We start from the raw sequence: 19,548 nt of genomic DNA, 5'->3' as shown, positions 1-19,548 counted from the left end.
TCTTGTACTTTTAAAAACAATCGCTTAATTCCAGAGGCACTGAAGGGGATGGAGACAGCACATCGAGAGGCTTAATTGCAAAGGATTTTATTTATTTTTCTACATGAATCTATGGGGGGGAAATACACACTCATAAATAATGTCATGTAGGAAAATCAAGTGTCTGTTTTGTCCTGATTGCACATGGCTGGAAGCAGCAGCATGTGTGACAAGTAAGCCCCTTATTAGCAGGTTAATGCAGTCCTCCTCTATCACAAAGAAGAAAGTATGACAAGAACATAAGAACATAAGAACAGCCCCACTGGATCAGGCCATAGGCCCATCTCGTCCAGCTTCCTGTATCTCACAGCAGCCCACCAAATGCCCCAGGGAGCACACCAGATAACAAGAGACCTGCATCCTGGTGCCCTCCCTTGCATCTGGCATTCTAGTTTGAGGATCTGGGTTCTAGTTTGGTGCACTTTTCTCACATCAGATCTGCTAAACGGTGAGATAAACTGGTAAAATGGACTCCAGGACTTTTGTATATTAATGCTTCCTTCATGCTGCACTACCTCCACACAGTGACGGACCTGCCATTAACTAGAAGGGGCAAGCGCCCCAAGCGCGGAGACTCACGCACTTCTAAGACTGCGTGGAAGCCTCTCTGAGGCTCCCAGCGTGGTTAGAAACTGTGACCATTTGGGTGGTAGGAACAAAACAGAGCCATTTGCTTCCCTGCCTCCCTGCATTGGCTTCCATTTTGCTCCCACTGCTCAGAATTGCTTTGAAGGGGAGGGGCCGCTTGCACAGCATGTTTAGGTGCCTTCAAAATGCTCTGCACCCCCTCTAGCTATGCCACGGCAGCAACTGTTACCCTGCACATGCCTGATCTTGTCTGATCTCGGAAGCTAAGCAGGGTCAGGCCTGGTTAGTACTTGGATGGGAGACTGCCTGGGAATACCGGGTGCTGTAGGCTTATACCATAGTCTTTCGAGACTGAAGGTTGCCAACCATAATTTGAATACTGAGCTCTCCAAGTGCAATATGATCTTATTTATAAAATCATATAGGAAACCAGTCAGAAAATGGTTAAAATGTATGCCTCTGTAACATGGGAAGGGAGCAAGACTGAGTATCAGGCCAGTATCTTCAAAACCTCTGAAATGGTCTCCAGAATTTGTTCCTCTCACGCTTTATGTCTGAATGTTATTAACCCCTCTCATCCTTAGACAGTGCAGATACACCCTCAGTTTGCCACTTGTCTCGGGCTCAGTCATGGACAACATGCTTTCCCCCATAGGAGACGGTTCGAGAAATACATCCCCTTTGGGATCTGCGTTCCCACCCGCATCCTGATCACACATGCTTGCTATATTTGAAACAGGTTGCATATCTTCTCTGTCAACTCCCATCAAACCAGAGCTGGACAGTTGTTTTTTTTTTAATTTGCTCTAACAGGAATTGACTGTCTTCCACCAGCCCAGGAGAAGCCTCAAGAGTGACACAACTGGGTTATGCTGAAAGAGCACTGAGAAGGCAAGCGTCACTAATGGCACAGTTAGCGCTGAGCACTCTTGATAATAAATTGAGGCAACAAATGCATTCCGCTTGTGTAGTCAAGTGACCTGCAATCATCTTCCAAACAACCACATGCTACATTTTAATGGGGACAATTTGAATGGTTAGTTGTTGCATTTTAAATCTCCCATTGTTAGGGAGAGATTACCAGGGATGCTGTACAGGATAAAACAAAGACTTTGAGAGTCGTTTGTTCTGTGATTTTGTTTGTATGGAGAATTATTCAAGGCAGCATAAGTGTTTGTAGGTTTCTTTCCTGGTGAGAAATGCTCAGTAAGTTCTGACCTAGTCCAGATCTACAACCCAATCCTGTTCAGAACTGGCCTGTATGGTGCAGGTGACTGATACAGCCTCTGTTGATTCTCACAGGGTAGTCAGGGACCAGGACAGCAGGAGAGGTAAGTAAAGAAAAATTTACTTACCGTACTTTTCGCTCCATAAGACGCACTTTCCCCCCCCAAAAAACGTGGGGGGGGGGAGTGTGTGCGTCTTATGGAGCGAATACTGCAAAAAAGAGTGCACGTTGGGGACCTTAATGAAGATGGGATCTTCATGCCAGTTTATGATCCCATTCACCCTAATAAAGGGAGGGATCTTCATGCCAGTTTATGATCCCATTCACCCTAATAAAGGGAGGGATCTTCATGCCAGTTTATGATCCCATTCACCCTAAGAAGGGGGGGATGGTTCAAATGTTATTCTGCTATAGTTCATTAAATATTTTATTACACTATTTGGTTCAGAATATTTTTTTCCTGTTTTCCTCCTCTAAAAAATAGGTACGTCTTATGGTCAGGTGCATCTTATGGAGCAAAAAATACGGTGCCTCCTCCACTGTTCCCTTGTCCCCTGTAGGCCTACTCAGATTTACATCAGCTATTTTGTTACATCAGCTATCAGATACATCAGATCTGAACCACTGCTAGGGGCATGTGAGGCCCAGAATAGGATCTCTGGATCGCACAGATGCCGCTGCCAACAAAATCCACCCCAATCTGCCCTGGCCTATGCTGATCCCCAACCCTGATCTACCCCCACCACAATCTACCTGTGCCAAGTGGCCATTGGAGTGGCTACACCAATGGTGGCCTACACGCTACAATGAAGAACCGCAAAACCCACCAGCATATCCCATGGATAGATTGGGCTGTATGATAGTCTACATTCCACCGAAGACCTGATGCTCCTGCACAGCTGGGGTTAACATCTGAATAACCTGAGCAGGGTATTATTTATTCATTTTATTTGAGAGATTTATATGCCGCCTTTCCCATGCTGAAGCAAATGCCCAAGGCGGCTTACAAAGCTCCATAGTAGCATACAAATGAGTTTATTACAATACTTGTTCTATGGGCAGCTTGCAGAACCCTTTTCTTCCTGATGGAATCCTTCACGGCATCTGGGTATGTCATCGTATCAGGCATCTGGGTATGTCTTCCAAGCTTCCAGTTAGAGACCCTTCAGGGTTCTTGAGACCCAAGGAGCGTCACTGCGTTTGGAACAAGACAGAACAAACGAAAGAATGAAAGTAAGAACAAAAGAAAGAATAAAGGAATAAAAGCACAAAAGAATGAACAAACAAATGAATTAATGAACAAATAAACGAACAAAATTGGCTATGTTTCCTTCAGTCTATGGAGCAGTATACGAAGCGGTGCAATTCCATGTTCCGGGAGCAGAATGGAATTTCCACATATGGTGGCTCACACCTAAGTTCCAATTCCACCTCTGTCATAATTTCCCTGCATAGCCTGGCACGAGTCACTCACTCTTAGCCTTGGTTCTCCACTTGAGAATAATAGCAACCTATTCCACTCAAAAATCTGTCACACAGTCTCAAAATACAGCATGCTAGTTCATGATGAGCTGTTGGAAGGTTGATGCCTTTGTATGATCCTAGTTGAACTATTGGGGTGTTCCAGTAATCAGGGAATAAACCTGGTATCATCACACAGCAGGATTTGCTTCTCAAACTCAAGCTTTGAGTGCATCTCTGGGAATCTTTGTCTCCCGGCATCCCTGACCAACAGGTTCAAGCGTTAACCAAAATGACAGGCATTGCTTTGTAGCTTCATCTTCACCCGAGCCAGCAGGGACAATCAATCTGGTAGTATTTCATGCTCATTTTCTCAAATGACACAAAGCCCAGGCCTTTTCTCTTTAGAACGCTTCAGCACACAGACCTGCAGTGGCAAGTGGGGGCAACAGTTGGCACTGAGCCCAGAAGAAATTTGACCCTGCTGTTTTACTGAGTATGGAGATGATATTAACACACATCAAGAGCCAACTCTTGCCCTCAGAGTCCTTAATCAAAAGCGCCACTACGGGTCTGGTACAGTGAAACCTGTTAGTACAATGATGCTGGCCAACTTCTTCGCAGTGAGTAAATTATCCTATCAACATGGCTTTCTTTATCTGCGAACTGATTGTGATTTTATGAATGTATGTCCTGTTTGCAGCACAATAGTTTGTACATGCAAATTTAAGTTCATAAACTTGTTATGAGTTTTTGTGTTGACTATATATATTATACTTTCATAGGGTTTGTGGATGTGTGTGGAGGAGAGTATTGCCTGCTGAGTAAAATAGCTCCAAAATTTGGAGACCATAGTAATTTAACAATCAAGCCTCATTATAACCCAGAGGCGATCCTAGCCCTGGTACCACCTGGGGCCACAATCACAAACCGCCACCCCCTTCCCACTGGCCGAGCTGCCACCCCCTACCTCCCTTCCGGAAGCCCAGGGAGCCCACATGCTACCTCCCTATGAAGGCCTTGTAAAGCCCTCAGAGGGTTGAAAAACATCACTTCTGGTTTCATGGAGGAAAAGCGGAAGTAATGTTTTCCAGCCCTCCAAGGGATTTACAAGGCCTTCAGCAGGTCGGGGAGGCAGCTTGCTCAGAACGAAAGACCTTCAGGGGGTAGCATTCAGATCAGTGCACAGGGCAACTGAGTGCCACAGTTGGGGCGCTGTGGGGTATGGATAGTGGTGGCACCACCCCCCAAGCCTGGCACCCGTGGAATTTGTCACCCTTGCCCTCTCTCAGGTACACCACATTTATAACCCTCACAGATATCTATTCATCATACAAAAAACACACTTCTTCCACCCTTTTAAAATTTATTTATAGTCTTGCTAATTCACATTGTTTTCCCAACATGCTAAGAAATGAGCATGCATTCAGATATTATTGCATTAATCCTAGGATACTGTAATGTGTGTAAACAAATGGTTACACAATATAAAAACCCTTCAAACTCTTTATAGAACAACCAGTACAATACAACTACCAAGGTTACAGAATGACTGGCAAAAGACAAGCCTAAAACCACATTAAAACCTTGCAAGTTCTATAAATGGTGGGTTTTCCCACTCCATGACTCACCATCGCGTGTGGCCTCTGGGAACCAAGTGCCTCGGGAACTAAGTGCCAGGTAAGGCACAAGAGTTTAGCATCTGGGCGAGGAGAAGGCAAGGAGAACTCTGAGTTTTGGAGAAGGAGAGGAGGAGGAGCAGGAGGAGGAGGTAAGTGTACTCATTCTAACGCTTTGTCTTTCTAACTCCCTGTCTTCTAACCTTAACCTTACCTTTAAAGCAACCTTAAATCAAAATTGAAAGTTAGCACCTAAGGGAGGTACATAGGGCTACTCTGAGCAGGAGCAGAGTCCTACTCGTGAGTAAGAGCAGAGTCCTACTCGTGAGTAAGAGCCCAAGGGTCAGGCATTTAAATCAAAGTTGAAAGTTAGCTGCACCTAAGGTAGCACTTAATCGAAGGAAGGGAGGAGGATAAAGTGGAAAGCAGGTTTTTTCTACTTGTTTAAATTAAACCTATACTTAACCCAGGTTAAACCTAATCTAAGTTAGAACATAACCTAAACAGGTCAGTAAATTGGGACACAGGATCTAGAGAGCAATAAATAATTAAACAAACCCAAATAAAAACTAGCTTGAGGTTACAAAAACAGTCCAGCCTAAGAGAACAGAACTAGGAGGGAAAGGACCTAGGAAGGGCCAATTCCCAACCCATTAAGAGCCCCATTAGGCTAATCCAAGCAGTCCATTCAGGAGCCTGCAGAGTAGGTCACGCCCATCAGCAGCCATTTGCCTTCCTGAGCTTTTGTAAACTCACCTGGGAAGGCCAGCCCCCTTTCAATCAGGAAGGAAGGAGGGGGGAGGAGCCAGCCAGGAGTATAAAGCTAGGCGGGCCATCGCGTGAGGCTCTCTGCAGACGCGTGTAGCCTCTGGGAACCCAGTGCCTCGGGAACTAAGTGCCAGGTAAGGCACAAGAGTTTAGCATCTGGGCGAGTTCAGCAGCAGGGCGAGGAGGCCAGGGCCCCAGACACTGCCCTTCCTCTTCCCTTGAGAAGAGGGTTGCTATCCAGTGTACGGTTTTTAAAAGGACCCCTAAATAAAACAACAACAACAACAAAAAAGCTATGCAGTCAGACAGCCAGCAGCAGGGTGGGGGCTATCCAGTGTTCTGCATCAAGTGCCACATGTATGATTATATGCCCCTGGGGCATAAGTCATGGGCGTGTCCTCGATGCAAGGAGCTCCAGGCTCTCAGGGAACGCGTCCGCTCCCTTGAAGCCTTGGTGGCCGACCTGGAGAAGCGCAGGCAGCCAGAGGAGGACCGTGGGGAGACTTCTGGGGACGATCAGGCTTCGTCCCAACCTCAGGCATGCAGCTCCTCGGCTGCCCGGGTGGGAAGTCTCGGGACTGGAGGACGTCATCCTGGAGAGGAGGGAAACAATCCCCTAGGGGGGATCCCTTCTCCAGGGGATGGGCCCGTATCCGAGCGCACTCGGGATACTCCTCGGCAGGAGGGGGGTCGGGGGCTTCTTGTAGTGGGGGATTCGATTATTAGAAACATAGAGAGGGGGGTTTGCGACGGATGTGAGGACCGCATGGTGACTTGCCTGCCTGGTGCGAAGGTTGCGGATGTCACTTCTCGTCTAGACAGGCTGGTAGACAGTGCTGGGGGAGAGGTAGCGGCTGTGGTGCATGTCGGCAAGTGTAGCTGGGAGGTCCTGGAGGCCAAATTTAGGCTTTTAGGCAGGAAGCTGAAAGCCAGGACCTCAAAGGTAGCGTTCTCTGAAGTGCTACCTGTTCCACGCGCAGGGCCAGCTAGGCAGGCGGAGATCAGGGGTCTCAATGCGTGGATGAGACGGTGGTGTAGGGAGGAGGGGTTTAGATTCGTTAGGCACTGGGGAACCTTTTGGGACAAGCGGGGCCTGTACAAGAGGGACGGGCTCCATTTGAACCAGAATGGAACCAGACTGCTGGCGCATAACATTAAAAAGGTGGCAGAGCAGCTTTTAAACTGATCCCTGGGGGAAGGCCGACAGGAGCCGAGGGGCATCCGGTTCGGGACTCCTCATCCCTATGGGATGAGGATGGGGAGGTTAGAGAACAACAAGACAAAGGCAGGGTAGGAGAAGAAATTGGGAAAGGTAGGGTGATGGGATGTGATAGACGGTTTGGCACAATGAGAGGATGCGGGGACAAAGGAGCGAATAAGCAGCCCATCCTGGGGCATTCCGTGTATAAATGCTTTTATGCGAATGCCCGAAGTCTACGAGCAAAGGTGGGAGAACTGGAATGTCTGGTGACAAGGGAAAATATTGACATAGTGGGCATAACGGAAACCTGGTGGAATGCGGAGAATCAGTGGGATACCGCAATCCCGGGCTATAAACTCTACAGGAGGGACAGGCAGGGGCGTGTTGGAGGTGGGGTGGCCATTTATGTTAAGGAAGGGATAGAATCCAGCAAAGTAGAGATTGAAGGTGGGTCCAACTCCACCGTAGAATCTCTGTGGGTTAAATTACTAGGCTTGTGCAGCGATGTAATACTGGGGCCGTGCTATCGTCCTCCAGACCAGAAATCTGATGGGGACCTTGAAATGAGGAAACAGATCAGGGAGGTGACAAGGAGGGACAGGGTTGTAATCATGGGGGACTTCAATTATCCTCATATTGACTGGGTCAATTTGTGTTCTGGTCACGATAAGGAAACCGGATTTCTTGACGTGCTAAATGACTGTGGCTTAGATCAGTTAGTCACGGAGCCCACCAGAGGACAGGTGACTCTGGATTTAATTTTGTGCAGTACGCAGGACCTGGTTAGAGATGTAAACGTTACTGAGCCATTGGGGAACAGTGATCATGCTACGATCCGTTTTGACGTGCACGTTGGGGGAAGAATACCAGGCAAATCTCTAACAAAAACCCTTGACTTCCGACGGGCGGACTTCCCTCAAATGAGGAGGCTGGTTAGAAGGAGGTTGAAAGGGAGGGTAAAAAGAGTCCAGTCTCTCCAGAGTGCATGGAGGCTGCTTAAAACAACAGTAATAGAGGCCCAGCAGAGGTGTATACCGCAAAGAAAGAAGGGTTCCACTAAATCCAGGAGAGTGCCCGCATGGCTAACCAGCCAAGTTAGAGAGGCTGTGAAGGGCAAGGAAGCTTCCTTCCATAAATGGAAGTCTTGCCCTAATGAAGAGAATAAAAAGGAACATAAACTGTGGCAAAAGAAATGTAAGAAGGTGATAGGGGAGGCCAAGCGAGACTATGAGGAACGCATGGCCAGCAACATTAAGGGGAATAATAAAAGCTTCTTCAAATATGTTAGAGGCAGGAAACCCGCCAGAGAAGCGGTTGGCCCTCTGGATGGTGAGGGAGGGAAAGGGGAGATAAAAGGAGACTTAGAGATGGCAGAGAAATTAAATGAGTTCTTTGCATCTGTCTTCACGGCAGAAGACCTCGGGCAGATACCGCTGCCCGAACAGCCCCTCCTAACCGAGGAGTTAAGTCAGATAGAGGTTAAAAGAGAAGATGTTTCAGACCTCATTGATAAATTAAAGATCAATAAGTCACCGGGCCCTGATGGCATCCACCCAAGGGTTATTAAGGAATTGAAGAATGAAGTTGCAGATCTCTTGACTAAGGTATGCAACTTGTCCCTCAAAATGGCCACGGTGCCAGAAGATTGGAGGATAGCAAATGTCACGCCTATTTTTAAAAAGGGAAAGAGGGGGGACCCGGGAAACTATAGGCCGGTCAGCCTAACATCCATACCGGGTAAGATGGTGGAATGCCTCATCAAAGATAGGATCTCAAAACACATAGACGAACAGGCCTTGCTGAGGGAGAGTCAGCATGGCTTCTGTAAGGGTAAGTCTTGCCTCACGAACCTTATAGAATTCTTTGAAAAGGTCAACAGGCATGTGGATGCGGGAGAACCCGTGGACATTATATATCTGGACTTTCAGAAGGCGTTTGACACGGTCCCTCACCAAAGGCTACTGAAAAAACTCCACAGTCAGGGAATTAGAGGACAGGTCCTCTCATGGATTGAGAACTGGTTGGAGGCCAGGAAGCAGAGAGTGGGTGTCAATGGGCAATTTTCACAATGGAGAGAGGTGAAAAGCGGTGTGCCCCAAGGATCTGTCCTGGGACCGGTGCTTTTCAACCTCTTCATAAATGACCTGGAGACAGGGTTGAGCAGTGAAGTGGCTAAGTTTGCAGACGACACCAAACTTTTCCGAGTGGTGAAGACCAGAAGTGATTGTGAGGAGCTCCAGAAGGATCTCTCCAGACTGGCAGAATGGGCAGCAAAATGGCAGATGCGCTTCAATGTCAGTAAGTGTAAAGTCATGCACATTGGGGCAAAAAATCAAAACTTTAGATATAGGCTGATGGGTTCTGAGCTGTCTGTGACAGATCAGGAGAGAGATCTTGGGGTGGTGGTGGACAGGTCGATGAAAGTGTCGACCCAATGTGCGGTGGCAGTGAAGAAGGCCAATTCTATGCTTGGGATCATTAGGAAGGGTATTGAGAACAAAACGGTTAGTATTATAATGCCGTTGTACAAATCGATGGTAAGGCCACACCTGGAGTATTGTGTCCAGTTCTGGTCACCGCATCTCAAAAAAGACATAGTGGAAATGGAAAAGGTGCAAAAGAGAGCGACTAAGATGATTACAGGGCTGGGGCACCTTCCTTATGAGGAAAGGCTACGGCGTTTGGGCCTCTTCAGCCTAGAAAAGAGACGCTTGAGGGGGGACATGATTGAGACATACAAAATTATGCAGGGGATGGACAGAGTGGATAGGGAGATGCTCTTTACACTCTCACATAATACCAGAACCAGGGGACATCCACTAAAATTGAGTGTTGGGCGGGTTAGGACAGACAAAAGAAAATATTTCTTTACTCAGCGCGTGGTCGGTCTGTGGAACTCCTTGCCACAGGATGTGGTGCTGGCGTCTAGCCTAGACGCCTTTAAAAGGGGATTGGATGAGTTTCTGGAGGAAAAATCCATTATGGGGTACAAGCCATGATGTGTATGCGCAACCTCCTGATTTTAGGAATGGGTTAAGTCAGAATGCCAGATGTAGGGGAGAGCACCAGGATGAGGTCTCTTGTTATCTGGTGTGCTCCCTGGGGCATTTGGTGGGCTGCTGTGAGATACAGGAAGCTGGACTAGATGGGCCTATGGCCTGATCTAGTGGGGCTGTTCTTATATTCTTATGTTCTTATGTTCATCAGAACTACCCTAAACCTCTCCTCCCACTATCCAGAACATAAGACCAAGACTACTGGCTTCCTGAACATTTTTCCTCCAACTGAGAACAATCTCACCTTCTAATTGGGTACCACTAATTTCTCTGCCTTTTCCCTTCTATTTAAAGCCAACTCATCCTCCTAAAACATTCTACAAAAAGGAACTCCACAGCAGAACATACAAGGACCTCCCAAAGAAGGAGAGGGAATAGGAAGGGGGGGGGACAACCCACCCACCCACCCACGCCTGAGACACAACAAAAAGGAATAAATGCACAGCTTTCCTAGGAGTCTACCCCATTAAAGCTTTCCCAGCCACCATTGGAAGGGTAGATAGGGTTAGGCTTGGGCTATCCTCATACAAAACAGCTGAACAGAAAGCTTCTGAATCTGGTTAAATAACTTGTCTGTTTAAGCCGTTAAAGCTATTCCTGGTCCTGCTCATCCCCTTTCCAACCCTGGCATTGTCTTCATTGCCTCCAACGCCTCTGCACCCTGGAGTCTGAACTAGTATTTGCCTAGAACTGGTATCAGCCACTGGTTATCCTCAAGTCCCTCTGGATTCCAAATACAAAGGCCCTGTGCCTTATGCACATAAAGGACATCCTTTATATTCTCCAGTCTTCCTTCTTTGATGCTCTTTCAGCCTTCTGCATTTGGGACCCTGCCTAACCCCAACCCAGAATGCCATTTACAAGAAAGTTTGGCTGTTTACCTTCCATACTGAATACACCTAGTGCTGATTCACAAGCAGTTATCATAATCAATGAGGGCCCACAAACAGAGCATTATAAACTGATTAGCTCTTGACTCTCAGATTCATTAGGCTACACATCACTTCTAATCATCCTCTCTTTACGATGTTCCAATGTGGTGGCATAGTTAGAGGGGGCAGTGCACCCAGTCTGGCGGGGAGCCTCAGCAGGGCAGGCAAGCAGCCCCTCCCTTCGGAGCCATTCCCGGCGGGGGGAGCAAAATGGAGCCGTCCAGGAATGGCTTCAAAGGGAGGGGGCGCTGGGGCTCCCTGCCAGACTGAGTGCACCGCCCCCCCTCCAGCTACGCCACCGTTCCAATGCCTACAAAAATGGGGCAACTCCACTTGCCCCAATACTGAACCAAATTAGCATCAAAGCATTTAAATTGCATTCTAAAATGAGTGCATTAATGCACGCACACCATTTATAACCCTCTCCCTGGTGATATGTGCTTTGTCTCGTGCTACAGATTTATCAGACAGACAGCCTCCGTCTGGCTTGCAAGGACTGCTGGCCTGCATCGGTGTAGATGGCACACACTGATTAAAGGAAAATTCATACTGGTTTTGTTTAAATTTATGGCACCGCTTGGCATGTATTTTATCGCAAATATCTGACTTTGCGGCAGTAGTCCAAGGGCCAAATCACAACCTGATTTACAACCAACTCCCAGTGATTGGTTCCATTGGATGTTTTGCCAGGAGCGTATTTGGGCCCATTGATCACTTTGAATGGGCTACACATATAACTCTTTGCAGCGTGACATCGCTTGATTGATTTCATGGATATTCAGTGGCAAAACTCCTCTATTAAGTATGAAGGTAAGGCATAAAGTCAGACTAGTTTCTAGACCCCCAACCCAGTCACACACTAACTTTATGCTTCATCTGGTGCTCTCTGGCCACCTGGTGCTATCTAGTGAAAGGTGAGATATAAATATTGGAAAGATAGCATCAAGAGGAGCAGCAAAGCAATATCAAACGTGCCTGCCCTTGTTCACAGCCTCCCTCTGCTGGTAATATTTCTCCGTCTGTGCCAGTGAAATACTTGGTTGACTTTGATTCCTGGCAATGCAGAACTGTTGGTGAACTAGAGCAGGGATGCCCAAACCCTGGCAAGGGGGCCACTTGTGGCCCTCGGGGAGTCCCAATCCGGCCCACAGGGAGCCCCTGTCTTCAATGAGTTTCTGGCCCTCTGGAGACTTGCTGGAGCCCATGCCGGCCCAACGCAACTGCTCTCAGTGTGAGGGCGACTGTTTGCCCTCTCACATGAGCTGTTGGACTAGGGCTCCCTCCACTGCTCGCTGTTTCACATCTGTGATGCAGCAGCGGCAGTGACAGAAAGGCCAGCCTTGCTTTGTGCAAGGCCTTTTGTAGGCCTTGAGCTATTGCAAGACCTTCATTCATTTCTATGTTCCGTCTTGAATATATTCATTTATATAAAATTATTCAAATTTTTGATGTAAATTCATTCTTTATTTCGCCGGTCCCCGACACAGTGTCAGAGAGATGATGTGGCCCTCCTGCCAAAATGTTTGGACACCCCTGAACAAGAGAGAGAAACAAGACCAAGGGGTGTGGTGCAGCAGAGAAACTGTGATACACCGCCCAATCCTACCTAAGTTCCCCCGCTCTGATGTAGCGGCACCAAGCATGGCTTCCACTGCATCCAGTGGGGGAATTTTGGCTGCTTGGAGGTCTCTGAGTTAATGGGAGATTTCAGCCCTTGCCCTGGCGTAAGCCCCAATACCCGGAACCTGTCATTTCAGACCTGTGCCTGCAATATCAGTGGTGCAAATCTGTGTTGATCCAAGTCAGTGGATCAGGCTTGAGAAGGGTGATTGGATGTGGTGCATGCAGGTGCCAACAATCCCACCCACTTCTTGGGCTCAATCTGCCCAACACCTGTCCTGATTGCCCCCTTCCTCCACTCCATTGCACTCCCCTGCCCTTTACCCACCTCTGTACCAGACTTAGGGCCCAATCCTATCCAATTTTCCAGTGCTGGTGCAGTCACAGTGCAGCCCCGAGGTAAGGGAGCAAATGTTCCCATACCTTACTGAGGCCTCCATGACTGTCTCCTCACCACAGGATGCAGCAAACGCCCCAATGGCACAGCTGCACCCACACTGGAAAATTGGATAGGATTGGGCCCTTTCCTGAGAGTAAGCTCCATTGACTATAATAGGACTTACTTCTAAGTAGACATGCATAGGTTTGGAATCTTCTCTGCTCCAGCCGGTGGCCTTTGTGCCAGCACTCCTAGAAGTCGCGTTGTTGCAAAGTGTTTTATGGCACTTTTGCAGCAGCTCGAGCCAGTGGTGCACACTCTCTGCCAGCACTGGTCAGGGTTTGGATTGGGCTCAAAGGCCAATAGTGCCAAGTTGACTGGCTGAGCCTAACTGCCACAGAAGTTGGACAGATTACTAGGTGAACATATTGTGCAGGCTCACTCGGCAAGTTTTAACATTTGATAGGAGATCTTTTCTGTTTAATGCAATGACTTGTATACACAGAGGTAGATCTAAAGAAAGCTGGGAGCAACTGCTCAGCAGGGCCTCTGAGAGGAATTTTATCAGGGGGTACAAAGTTTCTTTTGGGTCCCTTTGCAAAGGGGGAGGGGTGAAACAGAGCGGGGCAGGGTGGTGACGGTCGAGCAAAATAGGGGCAGAGAGGGCGAAGCAGGGTGAGGGAAGGTTAGAGACAGATGGTAAAGTCTTTGGAGCTCAGGTCTATCTACCCATGTGGCATCAGTAGTGTCCCCAGCATCCCTTACGGACAATAAGTCCGAGTAGATAGGAAAATGTCTGATACTAGGAAATTCCTGCCCCCCCCTTTGGCTCCTGGGCCCCCCTTCTGATCCTTGGCCTGGGTACAAATTACCCGATTTCCACCCCCTCTCCTAGGCCCTGCTACTAAGCATATATTGCATGCATTAAAATACAGAGAGAGAGAGAGAGAGAGAGAGAGAGAGAGAGAGAGAGATGAGCAGCACTATCATGCCATCAGCTTTGACCCTGCTGAAGAGGAAGAGAGATATTGAAATCAATTCTCTTCAAATAGTTAATTGGTAGCATCACAGCAGGTGCTAATTTCATACACCTTCCAATCCTTTAACAGCTATGAATTGCTCGGTGATCTCTGTATACTGCACTAAGCTTGGCTATGACACAGAGCAGGGCCTTTTCCGTGGTGGTCCCTACGTTACGGAACATCCTTTCCAAGAGAAATTTGCCAAGTCCTTTGTATTAGGCCATAGCATTGGGTCAGCTACCAAAATGGCATCCCCTTGTTGATATCTCCTCTCCATCTCGCACTGAGGATCACTTCCTTCATGTCATGATGACATGCTCAGGTGAGTTTCTCTGCTTGCTCATCAATGGCAGACAGAAACAGAATGGAGGCAGATGGTATGTGTTCCTAAAGATTACAGGGGAGAGAAAGACGACTCAGCACAGGGCTGGTGGAAGCTGCCATTTTTGGTGGAAGCTTTATGTTACACCTAACATACCTTCAGCATTAGTTCCTTTCATGAGCATAAAGTTGTTCTTATTAGAAACAAAAACAAAAGCTACCGTGGCATGTTTGAGACTAGACTTTGCTGTAATTATTCTATTGTTTGCTTGTATTGTCTTAGTGACTCTCTCTTTTAGGCATATTTAATAGTTGCCGTACTTTTATTGCATTTTGGATGGGTTTCTTTTCCTAAATTGCTTTCATGTAGAATTTGGCTGAAAAGTGAATAAGAATATAAATGCATTTGAATTAGTCATAACAGTGCTTTGTTTCTTAGCCTTTTTCCTCGTTTTACCCACAAATGAAAGGAACTCCTACTATTGCATCGTGCACATCCTCCTAGCAGTGGCATAGCTAGAGGGGGTGCAGAGCACTAAGTTTTTCAGGGAGCCTCACTGCAGCATACAAGCAGCCCCTCCTCTTTGGAGCCATTCCAAGCAGGGGGTGCAAAATGAAGGCATACGCTCGAAATGGCTCCAAACGAGGGGGAGCTGCTTGTATGCTGTGGTGAGGCTCCCTACATAACTTAGTGCTCTGCACCCCCTCTAGCTACACCACTGCCCCCGAGGTGGTAGGGTGAGATGATCCAGAGTCATCTCTACAAAGCACCACAACACCACCTATACAAAGAAAAAATTCATATAAATCCACAGTTGATTAGCTGCACTTGGAAACACTGAGACATATCAGTAAAGGCTGTCATGGTGCAGTCATAACTATTTAAAAAGGCTTATGATTCACAGGCTAGTGAAACAAAGGTGGCAGCAGGATGAAAAGATGTAATTGAACTTCAGAGTCACAAACACCAGCAAAAAAAGACAGCATGTGGCATCCTATCAGAGTGATTCCCAGTGACAGGAGAGAACCAAATTCGCCCAGTGGATTTGGGGAAGACACTTTCTCAGGCCTAGACCAAGCATCATGCTAAGGTCCTTTCAAATTCCATCCTGCCTTTCCATCAGTAGTGAATAGGTGTTGCAGGGATCACCCCATCTAGAAGGGCAGCAGGTCCACACTGTATGTTGTGGGTATGAAATGGGTGGGTATGTTGTGGGTATGTTGTGGGTATGAAATGTCCTTCCTTAGTGGAAGGAATTTGCCTAAGAAGACAAAAGAAGTGCTGTTCTTTCCAGAGAGAATTTACAGGCTCCATACAATGGGTGGGAAGAGTCCAGGTTCAACAGTAAACCCCTAGGGTTGGGTATGGCTTGTATCATGCAACATTTTGCACTTGCCAAGCAAGAACAATGAGGCCACCAGTGCAGTCGCTGGTGGGTGTTTGGGCTGGCTAGCGGTGAAGATACTGTCCACCGCTGTTAGGTAAGGCAGCGGTGGGTGCAGGCAGTGGAGGAATGAGGCCAAGAAGCAGAAAGAACGGAGGTGTTTCTCAGCAGGGAAGGAGACAGAACAGGGCAACGAGGGGGCAAAATTTGCAGCACGTGTCATTAGCCAATATGCTGGACCGCTGGATACGAATGTTTTTTTCTCCCGTGTGCTCATCTTACATGTGTTTTAGAAAGCACTTCTGGTAACAACAGAGATGCCTTTAAAAACGGTGGATTAATCTGGTTAAAACCAATTAAAGCACACAGCTCTATTTTCAAGTCATTGAATTTTGACCAAACACCTTGACAAACATCAATCAAGCATTTCAAGGAACTAATTAATTAAAGACTTTCAAATGAGTTCACTCTGCCTTTTTCTGTCTTTCTCTGCAACTCATTGTCCTCGAGGCCTTTTTGATCCGTGCAAGGTCGACAGAATTCCTTCCCATGAAATATCCTGGAATTGTTCATTAGGTACCAATAATGTCCTCAAATCCTGTACTCAAAATGTCAATAAACTGCTTAATGTATTAGTGAAGAATCGTGCCTGGTTGTTTCCATGGTCTTCTGTCCAATTACTCTGGCACTTGAATAAACTTAGCATACCCAAGTCTTCTTGCAGTCTACTGAGTTTCACTGGTGGTACTATCTCTATCTGCGCACACACCATCAATAGCATTTTGTCTATTTGTTCCTTGACTAAAGGTTGGGCCTCCTAGCTTATAGTATGCCTTGTGGCTGTTCTCTCCACAGCAGAGTAGCCAAGGAAATAAGGGAAATAAGGAAGACGAGGAGAGGAGTGATAAGAAGAGGAGCTCCAATGTTGCCAAGGGAGCGAGAGTGTCTTCGGACATGTGCACATGGACAGGAAGCATGCAGAGAAACAGTCAGAGAGGACAAGTTGTGAAATGAAACATGAAATGGTTGGTGTAGTGGTTTGGGTGTTAGACCTGGAAGATCCAGGTTCAAATCCCCGCTCAGCCATGAGGCTTCCTGGGTGACCTGGGGTCAGTCACTCTCTCTTATCCTCTCCTACCTTACAGGGTTGTTGTGGGGACAAAAGGAAGGAAGGAACTATGTCCACCACCCCAAGCACCTCTTAGAAAGGGTGGTATAAAAAGGTGAAAAATAAATAAAATTGATATAATAGATGGTACTTAGTACCAGGAGGGTGCATTCAGCTGGTATTTACTTCAAGTTCAATGATGTGGAAAAGTAGCGTTTAATGTAACTGTCAGTACCCCTATTGCTGTTGTGATGCCCTTTTCTCCAAAGATCCTCAAAAAAATCACTATTAAAAACTGTTAGGCCATTTTTTTGTCAAATTAAAAATTAAGGCTTGCATTACTCCACCAACCATTTTAGAATTTGAAGCAAAAGCATGACACGTTTTTTGAAAATCAAAACAAAAAAATAGCAATCAGATTTTCTCTCAAATTCCTTAATCTATAATTATATCACTCACACATTCTATAAAAAAAATCAGATTTTCATTTATAGCTCTGGGTTATCTGTAATTTTTTTTTTTATAACCTTTAGACCAAAGGTTAAATTAAACCATTTTATCTGGTTTAAAAATACACATACCCCCTCCCCCCCAAAAAAGAAAAAAATCTACTTACCTGACAGGGAAGAGATATATGACCCTGACATTAAATATTCCACTACTCCATTCACATGTGAAAAAGAGTATTTTGAAATCTTTATCCTGTATATAGCCCATTCACTGTTCTAACATAAAGTATTTAAAAGAATAGGAAAAATAATCTATATTTAATAGCAACATATGAGTGTCATTCTAATCATACAGAGTAGTTGTCCAACTTTGTAGATAAGATCAAGTTTTTAGCTCTCTCTAATTCTAAACTGAAAATAGTTGAGGGGTATTTTCCCCCTCCCTCAACATGTCTGTCATCACAAAATACTGGGAACAGATTCTTTAAAAAAAAAAAAAAGGTTTTTGATTACAGGACTCATGGCTTTGGGACTGCAAGGTGTACCAAGAGATAAGGATTCCAAATTTAAAAAGAGCCTGATAAGACATTTTTAGTTTCTGAAAGTACCTGTTCCAGAAAGCTTTTCTTGCTGATTTTCTGGGTGTGCTTATTTATTTATTTACCAGTGTGCCATGGTCAGTGAAATAAAAGTACTTGGTGGGAGCAACTCGAATGGAGCCAGCAACTGTATAAGCAATGAGTAAAAAGCAGGAATGGGAATGAGAGTCAGGTGTTTTTTGCCGACTCACATACGAGAGTCAGGCATGTTGATGACTCGGGCACTGACTCAAGTCTGAGGCCACAGACTCGGAAAGGGGTTCCCAGGTGTACAGACTTGAGTCTGTCTGTGTCTGGATGTGCTTGTTTCCTTTTTTTTGCAGCATGAAAGACCTCTTGGGTGCCATCATTCAGAGCGAGTGAGCAGCAGAGAAGTTCCAGACAGGAGGCAGGGAAGAGTTATTGCTTTGATTTTGAATCGAGCAGGAGCTGGGGAGGTGGGAGCGGGCTCTCTCGTCCATCTCTGAAGTAACCAATGATCATTGGATAAAGGTTTTTTTTCTCCAGACGTATGAGTGGAGAAGGCGAGGGGGGGAGGTGATTCCTAGCCATAGAAGAGAAACTCATGGCATGGCTCCAGCATACTCATTGAATGACCGGCCACAATGAGACTACTTCTGATTAGAACTGCAAAGGATTGGGTCAGACAGGTAAACCTCCCAGCTGCTGTGTGTGACTCTCCTCCCTCTTGCCACTTCTGCCCTGCTGTCACACAGTTCATCCCACCCCCTCGCACCTTGTTTACAGATGATGCGTTTGAAGGGAGGGGTTTAAAGAGAACTTCAACACATACACACCCCAGCAGCAGCTCCATTTTTTTTCCCGTGGAGCCGTGCCTGACACGTGTATTTAAAAGTCTCGTGACTTGAGTCACCAAAAGGCTTTGTGCAACTTGGAAAATCCACCCATTAGGACTCTTTTTTGAGCCAAGTCATGGGGGCAGAGACTCGACTCGAGTCAAGCTGTGCTGGATTTACCCATCCCTGGTAAAAAGCCTCATTCTCAATCAATGGCCATAGAAAATTGGGATGGTATCAAAGTCAGTAATTATCAGTTCCACAGATCTGACTAACTCATACTGCTTGACTGACATGCAACTTAAACATAATTCCCTCCCAAATGGCCGGGGAATCATAGAATATTAAAATTGGAAGGTACCTTGGCGGTCACCTAGTCCAACCCCCTATTCAGTGAAAGTAACTACAGCATCCCTAACAGGTAGCCATTCAGCCTCTGCTTGAAAACTTCCTATGACAGGGAGCCTACAATTGCACAAGGCCTACTGTTCTGGTGCCGGAAAGCTCTTACCATTAAGAAATTTCGCCTCATGGTTGAATGAACTTCTGCACGCACACAATCTACGTTTAGCAGACTGACAGCCTGATCGTAACTAAATTCCCACATGGCGAGGCAGTGGTACCAGCCCGGGTCATGTTTGCAAGCCTCACCGCCAGGCTACTGCCTGTGTTAGCTCAGTACGGGGCGGGCGCCCAGCCTCCGCCACTTGGCGGTCTCACAGACTGCCAAGCTGCAGCATGGTAAGCAGGGGCAGGGAGTAGGCGTTCTGGGGAGGGGAAAAGCGTGGGGAGGGCGGAGAGAGGGTGGACGGGAGGTGTGATGGGGAGGCGGTGGGCAGGGAGAGGGCAGGCGGGAGGCGTGCTGGGGAGAGGGAGCGGGGAGGCAGGTCCGGTGGAGTGAGCTAGATCCTGTCTGTTCATGGTGGGCTCGGTGCCCTACATGAACAGCTTTACTTTACTACTGACCTTTTGGTTG

At 46.8% G+C, this 19,548-nt stretch overlaps 1 pseudogene; it reads left to right on the top strand.

Moving 5' to 3' along the window:
* Nucleotides 1–841: 841 nt before the first annotated feature.
* Nucleotides 842–958, top strand: LOC136654544 (5S ribosomal RNA; annotated as a pseudogene).
* The last annotated feature ends 18,590 nt before the right edge of the window (nucleotides 959–19,548 follow it).

Source organism: Tiliqua scincoides, chromosome 5, assembly GCF_035046505.1.
Source record: "Tiliqua scincoides isolate rTilSci1 chromosome 5, rTilSci1.hap2, whole genome shotgun sequence".
NCBI classification, from domain to species: Eukaryota; Metazoa; Chordata; class Lepidosauria; order Squamata; family Scincidae; genus Tiliqua; species Tiliqua scincoides.
This window is presented reverse-complemented; position numbering and strand designations above follow the sequence as displayed.